Genomic DNA, 12,733 nt, shown 5'->3' with positions numbered 1-12,733 from the left:
CTATAATAGATTTTTGGAACTTGCAGTGCAATATTATACAAATGTGTAAGGGCTTTTTATATGTTGTTTTTAAATAACTTTGCTTCAAGTTGGTTCACTTAATTTAATTTATAAGCTCAAATATATATTGATTGTACGAGACAAAACAATTACAGGAACGTCCTTACTTCGCGCAGAAACATTCTTAGTTGCAAAAAACCCAGAACGCTCAATAAAGTTGAAACAAATAAACCAATGTATCTTATTACTGCTCAGAATGCACATAAACACATGTACATCATTACTGCTCAGAATACACATAAACCCATGCACCTCATTACTGCTCAGAATGCACATAAACACATGTACATCATTACTGCTCAGAATACACATAAACCCATGCACCTCATTATTGCTCAGAATGCACATAAACCCATGAACCTCATTACTGCTCAGAATGCACATAAACCCATGCACCTCATTACTGCTCACAATGCACATAAACCTATGGACCTGATTATGGCTCAGAATGCACATAAACCCATGTACCTCATTACTGCTCAGAATGCACATAAACCCATGCACCTCATTACTGCTCAGAATGAACATAAACCCATGTACCTCATTACTGCTCAGAATGCACATAAACCCACGTACTTTATTTCTGCTCAGAATGCACATAAACCCATGTAACTCATTACTGCTCAGAATGCACATTTACCCATGTATCTTATTACTGCTCAGAACGCACATAAACCCATGAACCGTATTACTGCCCAGAATGCACATAAACCCATGTACTTCATTACTGCTCAGAATGCACATAAACTCATGAACCTCATTATTGCTCAGAATGCACATAAACCCACGTACTTCATTACTGCTCAGAATGCACATAAACACATGTACGTCATTACTGCTCAGAATGCACATAAACCAATGAACCTCATTACTGCTCAGAATGCACATAAACCCATGTACTTCATTACTGCTCAAAATGCTCATAAACCCATGAACCTCATTACTGCTCACAATGCGTGTAAACCAATGTACCTCATTACTGCTCAGAATGCACATAAACCCACGTACTTCATTACTGCTCAGAATGCACATAAACACATGAACCTCATTACTGCTCAGAATGCACATAAACCCATGTTCCTCATTACTGCTCAGAATGCACATAAACCCATGTACCTCATTACTGCTCAGAATGCACATAAACCCATGTACCTCAGTACTGCTCAGAATGCACATAAACCCACGTACTTCATTACTGCTCAGAATGCACATAAACCCATGAACCTCATTACTGCTCAGAATGCACATAAACACATGTACCTCATTACTGCTCACAATGCACATAAACCCATGTACCCCATTACTGCTCAGAATGCAGATAAACCCATGTACCTCATTACTGCTCAGCATGCACATAAACCCATGTAACTCATTACTGCTCAGAATGCACATAAACCCATGTACCTCATTACTTCTCAGAATGCACATAAACACATGAACCTCATTACTGCTCAGAATGCACATAAACCCATGTACTTCAATACAATACAAAAATATATACAAATGTTAACGTAAATATATTTGAATGACTCGTACTGTAATGTTCAATTAACATTTGACTTTCCGGGACATTTTATTTCCTTATGGAACGATATGTTTACTGTGTTGATGTGTTGGTTATATTATTGATTCCCATGTAAGAGAAAACTGTATATTGACACATAGAAGCACTGGGCATTACGAAAGGCTCAAGATTAGGGTAAATTTTTCATCATTTAAGGTTGCGTCGTATCATTGAAATAAGACTAAGATATTCCTTCTTATTAAAACTCAATTATTCAATATATACTCAGATAATATGTATTTTTAAATGATTTGTCCACCCATACTGATACTAGAAATATATTCAGCAACACAAAAATATTAATTGAAATTATGTCATAATTGTTTATGCTTTTCCTTGTTGTTTAATTTACCTTGTTATTTTTACACTGGGCTTTTATAAAATATATAATACACTTTACCTTTGTCGAAGTTAAATCCAAAAAAATATTCCAACGCCTGTTTGTAAATCCTAGAGGTAAGTATTCTTTAAGACCAAGATCGTTTTCGAGCAAGATATAATAAAATATTCGCAATATTAACTTGTTGAAACAAATGAACAAATCAGTTAACTTTTCACACACAAAAAAATCTTTTCAAGTTCACAATGTATTCGGCACTGTAGACAATGTGCACACGGAAACGCTGCTGCAAAGCTAGATGAGAAGAATTGCCATTACCTGTTTGCTGTTGTTATATTTATTATGAACAAACTGTGAGCTTCTCTCACTGCCAGACACTTGCGATGACGGTGCAATAATTACTGTCAAGCACTGGATGAGTTGAATGAAAGACCAAACCAAACGCAATGTTGGTTGTGTCGACCACTGTACTGAATTTCATAGCAATAGTTTCCAGGTATGATACAGGCAAATGACAGACTTATTCAATTCATTACGGTCGCAAAAAATATTTTGAAAAATTATATATATATATGCAATAGATTCAGATTCCTGCCAACATTCTTTCGTTATAGAGACATTAGTTTATAGGATACTACTTTAAACAACGCAACATGTGAGTCGTGTTTTACAGGGTACAGGATCACGTGACTTTGTGGGGTTCACATTTAAACGTTAAGGGATTTAAACAAAAGTGGTGTTTTTTTCAAATAACTTCAAACATCTTCTTAAGAATTTCAACTAGTGCATAAAAGACAGCTATATGGGCTGCTTATGGCAATGTGAAATTCATCAGAATTACTTTCTTAACTAAAACTGTGTTCTTTGTCAAACATTCAATGTGTAGAGCTTTAATTTACACTTTTATGGTGCACGCAACTTGAAATGTTGGCACCGATTTTAGACGTATTCAATTACGTATTATAAAATCTTAAGATATTGACACAAACTGCAAAATAAACTGTCTTTTATGCACTTAAGATTTTTGCAAATATATTTCAATAACTTGAGATATTTGTAAAAATAAAGTGTTTACATTCTGTCAAGCCTATGTGTAAACCCCATGTGAACCCTGTTGATCCTGCACCATGTTTATGAGTTAATATTGAGTAAATTAAAAACAAGAGGGCCACGATGGCCCTAGTTCGCTCACCTGAGAGGAGTCGGTTCATTTAATCTTTAACTTGACCTAGATATTGTCCAGACAAACATCCTGGTCAAGTTTCATCATTATTGAACCAAAACTCTGGCGTTTTTGTTTTTGTAAGATTTTACCTGGTGACCTATATTTTGAGTTACCAAACATCAAACTTTGCTTACAAAAATAAATATTTTGACCAAGATTAATAAAATCTGAAACAAAATTGTGACCTCTAGAGTGTTTACAAGGATTTTGTTTAATAAAATGAAAATTTGGACAATCTGAGGGCAATAATTATGGCATTAATTATGTGATTTTGCTCATTATCAAACTTGACTGAGATCTTTCAGCAACTTTCGTAAAGAATGCTTGAGAAGTGTGAATGCTAGAGTATTTACAAACCAAATGTGGACAAACGGACGGCGGACAAAGACCTATTCTAAAATATCACCTAACCAATCAGGTTAGCTAAAAAGTGTGTTTCGCCGATCTGAGCCATTTTCCAACTTGTCCGAGAAATCAATAAAACCAATGTTTTGACTAAGTTTCACGATGATTAGGCAAAAAATGAGACTTCTATAGTGTTCGATCACAAGGTTCCTCTCTAGTCACATAAGGAAAACTGCCCCCCCCCCCCTGGCGGTCATGTTTTTCTTCCGATCGGGACCATTTGCGAACTCATCTGAGATATTTCACCAAGTTTCATGATGATTGGGCAAAAAATGTGACTTCTAGAGTGTTCACAAGCTTTTTTACTATATAAACTGTGGCCTCTAGAGTGTTTACGAACAAATGTGGACGGACGGACGAACGACGGAAAAGACCGGTCACAAAAGCTTACCTGAGCAATCAGGTGAGCTAATAATAGAAACACGTGTTCCTAAAACAAGATCAGTTTGCCCAATTTAAATCTGACACATCGCATACGTGTCTATGTACAAATGCAGTTGCAGATTTACTCAATAACTGACTTACAGTGAGGGTGTTACATTTGCTGACTAACAATTCGAACAACGATATTCTACATGAAACTCGCACAGTGATATCACACTAAACGATTAGTGAACGATGATTGACGCTATTTACACTAAATGAATGACCGATTCGCAGATGTCCTTACTAAACGACTGACTTACACTCTAGTGTTTATGCTTAATTTCTTAAACACTATATGGATTTTCTTACTGAACGACTAAACCACAATCTGTTGTTTATACTCAACGACTCATATATACGAATGATTCAGTGAACAAGTGTTTCAATGACTGTCATTAACACGGATGGTCTTACTGAACGATCGACTTACACTCTAGTGTTTATAGTAATGACATACACAAACACGAAAACATGTTCTCACTGAGAGATTGACTTATATTTTGATGTTAATACTAAATTACAGACATATACAAGGATGCTCGTAAATAACGATTTACTAACAATCTGGTGTTCATACTCAATGAATGACACATCATGCCCGGTAAACCAACTTATGCATTCCCAAAAGAGATACTCTTAAAATCATAAGTTGAATTTCCGGGGATACATACATTGACAGGAAAACTGTCAAAATGGAAACTAAAGAGGCGAGTCGTTTTAATTTTTCACATATATGCTATACTTGTAGACATTTTCTCCCAAACAGCTCAATGCTATTTGACCGCACAAACATTATATATGGTTAATTTGTACTTAATATAGACTTCTTTTGAATTCGTCCTGAAATCGCTTTCTTGGTGCCGACCTGTATAGATAATGTGGTAAGCATTTCACATTGTCATCGAAATTCTTACTCGTAACAGTCGGAGAGTGTATCCATTTTGTTAGTATATATATATATATATATATATATATATATATATAGATATATATATATATATAGATATATATATATATATATATATATATATATATATATATATATATATATATGTATATATATATATATATATATATATATATATATATATATATTTATTTATTTATTTATTTATTTATTTATTTAATTGCTAGCAACATCGCAATAATTTCCTTCGTCGCAAATCGTTTTGGAACGGCCACAATTCAAAACCAGAGCACCGCATAACGGGTGCCACGCTCGGCTGCGGGTGCAGTTTTTAATAAATGAAAGCTTGTCAGAATTTTTTTATTAGAGGTCACAGTGACCTTGACCTTTGACCAAAAATGGGTATGTAGAACTCATCAAGGTGCAGCTACATATGAAGTTTCAAAGTTGTAGGTTGAAGCACTTTGATTTTAGAGCCAATGTTCAAAACCTTGACAAAATGTTAAGGTTTTAGCACGATACGACGACGGAAACGACACGACACGACGAGCTGGCTATGACAATACCTCGGGTTTTCTCCGAAAACAACCGAGCGAAAATTCCAATTTGGATACATAAGTTGTATTCGTGGTCAGCATATCTCTCGTTCGTGTGAATTACTTAGGGGGTCTAGTTGTATTGCTGTGTACCATGAAATGACGGTTATTATGTCTACTTATATATTCTAGTACAATCAGTGATGGTTACACCATCATTATTACTGCTTGAATAATGTTTAATGGTGTGATATGTCATGCTCAATAACTACAATTCTAAATTATTTACGAGCGGAAATGCCAAATTGTACGAATTCTTTAGAACAGTGATATATGTAGTTTGCTTTCCAAGTAAAATGAATTCTTTTATATTCAGCTACTAAACATTTATCTAATAAAACATTAATAATTGAACATTGTTTCAAGATATTATTTGTTTACACAAATTTCAAAGAATGGTAATAACTCATTTGTTTATTTAGATGTGGATTCAATTAAATACAAGGTAAACAAACTGACAAACTGTACAAGGGTGAAACAGCTTGCACATCTTTGCGATGAAAGCCAGACTCTGGCTTATCAGCTGATGACAGGTGGGCGATCAGATGAAATGGAATTGGGTGATAAGCGGACTAAGAAGAACGAATATAAATCATAGATAGTTACTGCTGGACACTCTTTCTTTAGTCAAAACAAGAAATATCTTTAACAAAGATATACGGCGTCGATAGTTCAACGAATGAGATCAAGGATAGCGAATGTCTTTTACTGTGCAGCTCTTAGCTGCATCACACGCAGTACTGGATGTTCACGGAGTTTTCGCGGCTTATTTTACATTATTACATATTGCTGGTCATAAACCTATAGATACAAAACAGAAAACAAAAAGAAGAATGGAAGTGACATTAAAACATATGAGTCAACCGGCCACACGCGAAGTATCCATATTTATAGGCGCGTTCTTCGAACAAACCTGTTTTAGTGGTTTGTCGGGCATTGCCATTTGGTTCGATTATTAACAGTATCGAGAATCATCGCGCTCATGCTTAATACATAAGTCAATATGGTGGAATAATTATTGTTTACTTAATCAAAAATAGTATTTATCATTGTATTGTTGAAAACACATTTAGAATCTATTATTGACATACCATAATTATATTGCTGAATACCTTCATTTAACATGTTTCTGGTCTTAAGAACATTCCAGGTCACCTAGTTCATGGATAGCGTCTTTATTATATAACGATTATTTTACTGGCCGTGAACTCCGGTGATGACCTGTATATAAACTCTGACATTCACACACTAACCGCGAATTGACCCGATACCTCGCGGGTTGAAATGCAATACATTAAAGTGAGGCCTCGCTTCCACTGCTATTTATACTTTTACATGTTAACATGTTGACAGGAATATGGAAGTAAGTACTAAATATGAGAATATAGCCTTTAAGTATAAACGCTTTTGCGCTGGTAATTCTCTGAAAATAAAAGGTGCACGCACAAACTGTATTGATGTCGAGAATTGAGTGTAAAACTGTTCTATCTATTAAGCCTTTTCATTAGAGATAAAATTGTTTCATGCAGTAAAACAGTGTTACAAAGACGCGGATATGTTTCCAATGTTCTGGTGGTATACTCAAATCAGCCAATGGAATAAATGAAGTGTATTCATTCGTACCTAGCCGCGGGAAATTATATTTTAATTTTATTGGACACTTACAAAGGTCAGGTAAGGTGAAAAGCTGGCTTAATACAGCTTACGCCGAAAAATGTAAACAAAAAATGGAATAATCTAAGCAAATCTTTAAGCTACAATAGCAGTAAAGATTACATTTAAAACATATTGACTACATTGCACACGACAAACCGAATGATTACATATATATATATATATATATATATATATATATATATATATATATATATATATATATATATATATATATATATACACTATACATACTATATCATACATACATACATACATACATACATACATACATACATACTACATACATACATACATACATACATACATACATACATACATACATACATACATACATACATACATACATACATACATACATACATACATACATACATACATACATACATACATACATACATACATATATATATATATATATGGTGTGACAAAATACAATAATAGCACAGAGCGTATAATGACTTATTACCGGTGTGATAACTTTATCAAAATTAAAACGATTGTAATTTCTATTAACAAACATGTACATTACTTTTGTTCCAGTTAAGTCACTCTAAATAATGTGAGCTAATATTACTATTACCTGTGTTCACTCAAAGATCGTTTTCAAATGAAATATTTCCATATATTTGCAATGTTCTCTTTCAAAACAATACAATGACATCACAAAATTTCGCAAAAAATATATATCTTATTTCAACTCCATAATGCATGCACCAACACATTGCGTATAAAAAGCTCGTTCTCAAAGCCAGAATAGAAGTAGTGCCATTTAATACTGTTAGTTGTTGTTACAATTAATATGAACAAATTATTAGCTCCTCTCACTGTCAGACCCTTGGTGTTGTAATACAGGTCAAGCACTGGATGAGTCGGACGGAAGACCAAACAAGAAATATGTTGGTTATGTTACACAGTATTAGATTTAAACTGCTTATAAGAAATCAGTTAATACAGAAAAGGCAATGATTTTAAACCCGCGCGTGAGGTATGAACCACCGCCATCCATGTGGGATGGGTTGATGATTCATGAATAAACTGTTTATTGATATATATTTGACTTGATGTATATTTGACTGAGTTAACTGTTTAACTGTATAATTGGTTTAAATTGGGGATGTTTAATAATCGTTGTAATGTAACCCGTATGAAATTTTGGGGCAGAAATGGGAGGGAAAAAAGTCCATGTCTTTTGATTTTTTTCCAAGCGGAACTCGTTAGCAATTCCGGGCGGAAATAAGACTCGGGCGGAAGTTCATACTTATACATTTCTCTGGGGCGGATTTTCTGACTTAGGAAATTAACTCGGGCGGAATTTCATACTTATACATTTCTCAAGGGCAGAATGTTGGACTTAAAAAACTATTGATAAAGAATTTCAAAATGGGACTTTAAGGTTATTAAAAAACAGAGTTCTGATTTAAGTTTCTAAATGGTTATTGTAGGAAACATTTGCCATACACAAGGTAAACAACATTAATATTCAATTCATAAAATAGTTATTCCATGCAAAAAAGGCTGAAATGAGCTTGAAATGACACAAATTTAAAGCTGGAATGTTTCTGAAAAAATAAGACTAATCCACAAATTCAGCTGCAAGTTTTCACTCCTTAAAATTTGGAGGAAAATAATGAACTAAGATAAATACTGTTCTGGATGAAATTTATATACATGTATATTTTAGCTCAGGCTCATTTTTATAAGACCTTATATTAAATTAAATCACTTTGTTATGATAATTTACCTAACAACATTTAAAGTACATGTAAATCTACTATGTACTTAAAATATCTTTGAATTAAGGGTTGTAGAGCAAATTTGATTAAGGGCTGTATGCAAGTTGAAAATTGTTGTGAAATGCAGTAAATTTATCCCTGTTTATCAGTAGTGTTTTGTTTTAAGATGTCAATTTGGTGGCTGTATCTTTGTATTCCCCCAGTTAATTGTAAACAAAGAATGCATGGGTTACAATATGGGGTAATATGAGATGCTACAGCATGATAGGAGGACAGACTCTTGTTCAGAGTGAGTCCGAAATTTGAAAATAACAGCCTTGTGTTTGCAAGACCTGTTACTGTGGTTTGAAAATTTGAAATGCAGTTTCAAAGCAATGATTGGAATTTTTTAATTTTAAGTTTTAATAATATAATTAATTAATTTGATGAACATTCTAAAATAATTAAGTAAAAAGTGGAAGTCAACATTCAGTGTGTAAAAAGGCTGAAAAGAGCAATTTAGTGAGTTATGATGGAACTTTTTTAAATGCTCCGAACTAATAAACAGGTTTGTTTCTTAGAATATTTACTTTGTATTGTTTTTCTTATATTATGCTGTGTTTATTATAGTTATATTGTTTTACAGTAATATCTGTTTTGGCAGGTGGTTAATATCTATAACATTTAAAATGAATACTCAAGCCAGTTTATAATCTTTGCAGTAATTTCACATTATATAAAAAACATATAATGCAGTCAAAGGTGTCTATATCTTATAGAATGTTTTTTGCCATATAATCAAGATTTTTGTCATTTGTGAAATAGAAACCAAGTGTTTAAGCTGCATCAGAGGTCCAGATAAAGTTTTTGTATTCCTTTAATTTAATTAGTAAATTTTTTAGTGAACCAACACGCATAACTGTTGATTTTTGGGTATTTATTTTTAAGCCAGATATTCCACTAAAGTCTTGTATTGCGTTTATTATAGCAGTGAATGAGTTAATTGTTCCATCAATGAAGTATGTTGTGTCATCTGCAAAAAATATTTGTTTTATGACTGACTGTACCTGGAAAAAGATTGAAGGGTACATGTTGTTTTTGTGATTTTTTAAAAGTTTGTTAAAGCTTTTGTGAGCACTTAATGTCCGTCAATCCATCAGCAGCTTACGGAGCTATGTATATACCGGAGTAGTTCATAATACCCCCCCCTCTGAATCATTCACATATTCTCCTGTCATTTCCGCCCGGAAATTTCCATCCCAGTCTAATTTACGCCCGGAAATCTTTTCTGCCTCATTAGCATATTCCGCCCCAAATTCCGCCCCGTGTCAGCATGCACAAATAATTTCCGCCCGGAAATCTTTTCCGCCTCATTATTATATTTCGCCCCAAATTCCGCCCCACTTCCGCCCCATTTCCCCCTCGTTCCTGCCTGGAAAACATTCTTTCTTGTAACCACTATATTCCCAGCGGAATCAACAATTTTCCAGGCGGAACTGTCAATAAAATTCCGTCTCAATTCCGGGCGGAACATTTCGTACAGGTACACTGTGATCGGCACATCTATAGCACAGCTGTTGTGACCAGCTGTTGTGAGTAGCCATATCCAACTTTCGATTCCCCCCTCCCCCGTCCGCTATCAATCAAACTTATGATACGGTTTAGCATTAATGTGATATTATGGGCATCTAACAGTTTATAGGTGTCTATGGCAACCGTTGTTTATTTTTGGTGTTTTCACTTCATATTCACTTATATTTGTTAATGCAGCATCAACATACTAAAACAATATCCCGGAAAGAGAAAAATAATGCATTTGAATATCAACCGTACTTTTGTTTGACAACTGATCATGTTAATTCTTTTCAGCTCAATTCAACAGTGAAAAATACCTATAATATCACTTTTAATTAAATAGGAAAAAATGGCCAACTGTGTCTTTCAAACATTTATAATTAAGTTCTTATTAAAAAAAAAAAATCAAATGTGCACAAGTGGAATTATATTCTATAACATCTCTAAAGAATGATATATCCCTGGCCTTAGGCAACTTGTATCACAGGCCCTATTCAACTTGTAATTCAGTAAGTTGCCAACAAGACCATGCTGTATGCGAAGATAACATCTGTCACACAGGACTTAAGGATTTACTCATATCATGAACTTCTTGTTATATCGCCTTATATCTTACATGTCCATCACCCTAACTGTTTCCGAGTATATGCGCAAACCCACGATAATTTGGTAAAAATCAGAACAAAATCATCGCTTTATTACGCAACATGGAAGATCACATGCATGAAATGCATTAGTGGTGTAGATTTAAAGAAACGCTATTAAAAGATCCCGTGTTCGATTCCTGCGACAGGCAAGCTTTTTAAATAAACATTGTTATTTGTTAACACCAATATTTATTTTAAAATATTCCAAATTACATAGTGTTCTAAATAAATGCATTAAATTACATTAAAACATTAACAAAGTGGGAATATGGTCATTTATGTCCCATGTCAAAATTTCCAGAGTCTTATACATTGTTGAAAACGTAATTAAAATTCAAAGGTTTCGATTATTAGCACCCTGATATGTAGGTACCCTGAAACATATAGTTTGTAACGATATGAGTTGATGATTAAACATTAATAATTTAAAAATATTTCAACAAACATTTGCAAAATTGAACAATTATATACGTAAAATAAGTAGTTCTGAATATCAATCCTCAGGAGAATAATATAGACTGCGCTATTTTAAATAGTTCATTCCGGATAGGTTTCGTTCATAAATAATAGACTACATGTTATTGGTACTTGTGAGCCTTTATGATAGTTGTTTATAAATAAGATATGTTTTATAAGTTTAGGAAACAAATAATATTCTAAACTTCAGCAGGGTAATGACATATCCATTTGTGAAAACATGGGCAGCCTTGCACCTGACGCTGGAACTTAAATATTTGCAGTGAGACTAAAATATTTTTTAATTCAGGATACACCATAGAAAATGGCTTAGCTCAACGTTTGTATTTATTCTGTCACTACTTTCCTGAATTTGTTTTTACATGACAAGATTTGTATTTTTCTGTTCTTGATTTTTTATTTTGTGAATAAATGGTTATGAAAAAACCTGCCGGAACAAAGATTGAGGTTTGGCAACATGCAATGTCTGAGAATATTTAAATGTTAGGTACATTTAAACATAAATTTGATTTTGAATGCAGAATAAAACGGCAATATGAGAAATGCAAAGAAAGAGCTGAACATCAAAAGGATCAATATGTCGTTTTACAATTTACAGTTCTAAAACCTTAATAACCGCCTTAATAACCGGTTGATACAATTATTTTAAGATTTACAAAGGTAATATTTGTATTTCGGTCGTAAAACCCATTGATAACATACTATAAACTGTATTTCATAGCATTTCTACATATCCTACCTTTGACGTTCCGCATATTTTGTTTACATGTTGTTACGTTAAATATGGCAAAGTTAAATATAAGGGAGGTAATTCAAAGAGAATGTAAGTAAATTAGGAGAGATAATAAAGCCTGTGAAACCTGATATAATTTGCGGCACAGAGTCGTGGTTGAAAGGTGTTAGACCAGGCAAACCGATCGAAAGTAACGCTATCAAGAACTGCGAAATTTTCCCAGATAACTACATTTTCCATAGAAATGATAGAGCGTCACGCGGTGGCGGAGTGTTTACTGGTGTAAGCAAGAGCCTCATTGCAATTGAACAACCTCAGTTAGTCACCAACTGTGAAATTGTTTGGACAAAGATGAAACTTAAAAATGAGAAGGACTTATACCTAGCATC

General features: G+C 33.6%; 1 protein-coding gene across 2 annotated transcripts in view; it reads right to left on the bottom strand.

The window, feature by feature from the left end:
* Positions 1 to 12,394, bottom strand: part of LOC127834943 (calpain-5-like) — a 29,106-nt gene extending 16,712 nt beyond the window's left edge. The window contains exon 1 of one of the 2 annotated variants that reach the window (XM_052361082.1): positions 12,351 to 12,394. The gene's annotated coding sequence lies outside the window, so the exon portion shown is untranslated. Of the gene's footprint in view, positions 1 to 2,282; positions 2,363 to 12,350 lie in introns of those variants that run through there. The other variant, XM_052361083.1, reaches the window with a different exon arrangement.
* Positions 12,395 to 12,733: the final 339 nt, after the last annotated feature.

Source organism: Dreissena polymorpha, chromosome 6 (genome assembly GCF_020536995.1).
Source record: "Dreissena polymorpha isolate Duluth1 chromosome 6, UMN_Dpol_1.0, whole genome shotgun sequence".
NCBI lineage: Eukaryota > Metazoa > Mollusca > Bivalvia > Myida > Dreissenidae > Dreissena > Dreissena polymorpha.
This window is presented reverse-complemented; position numbering and strand designations above follow the sequence as displayed.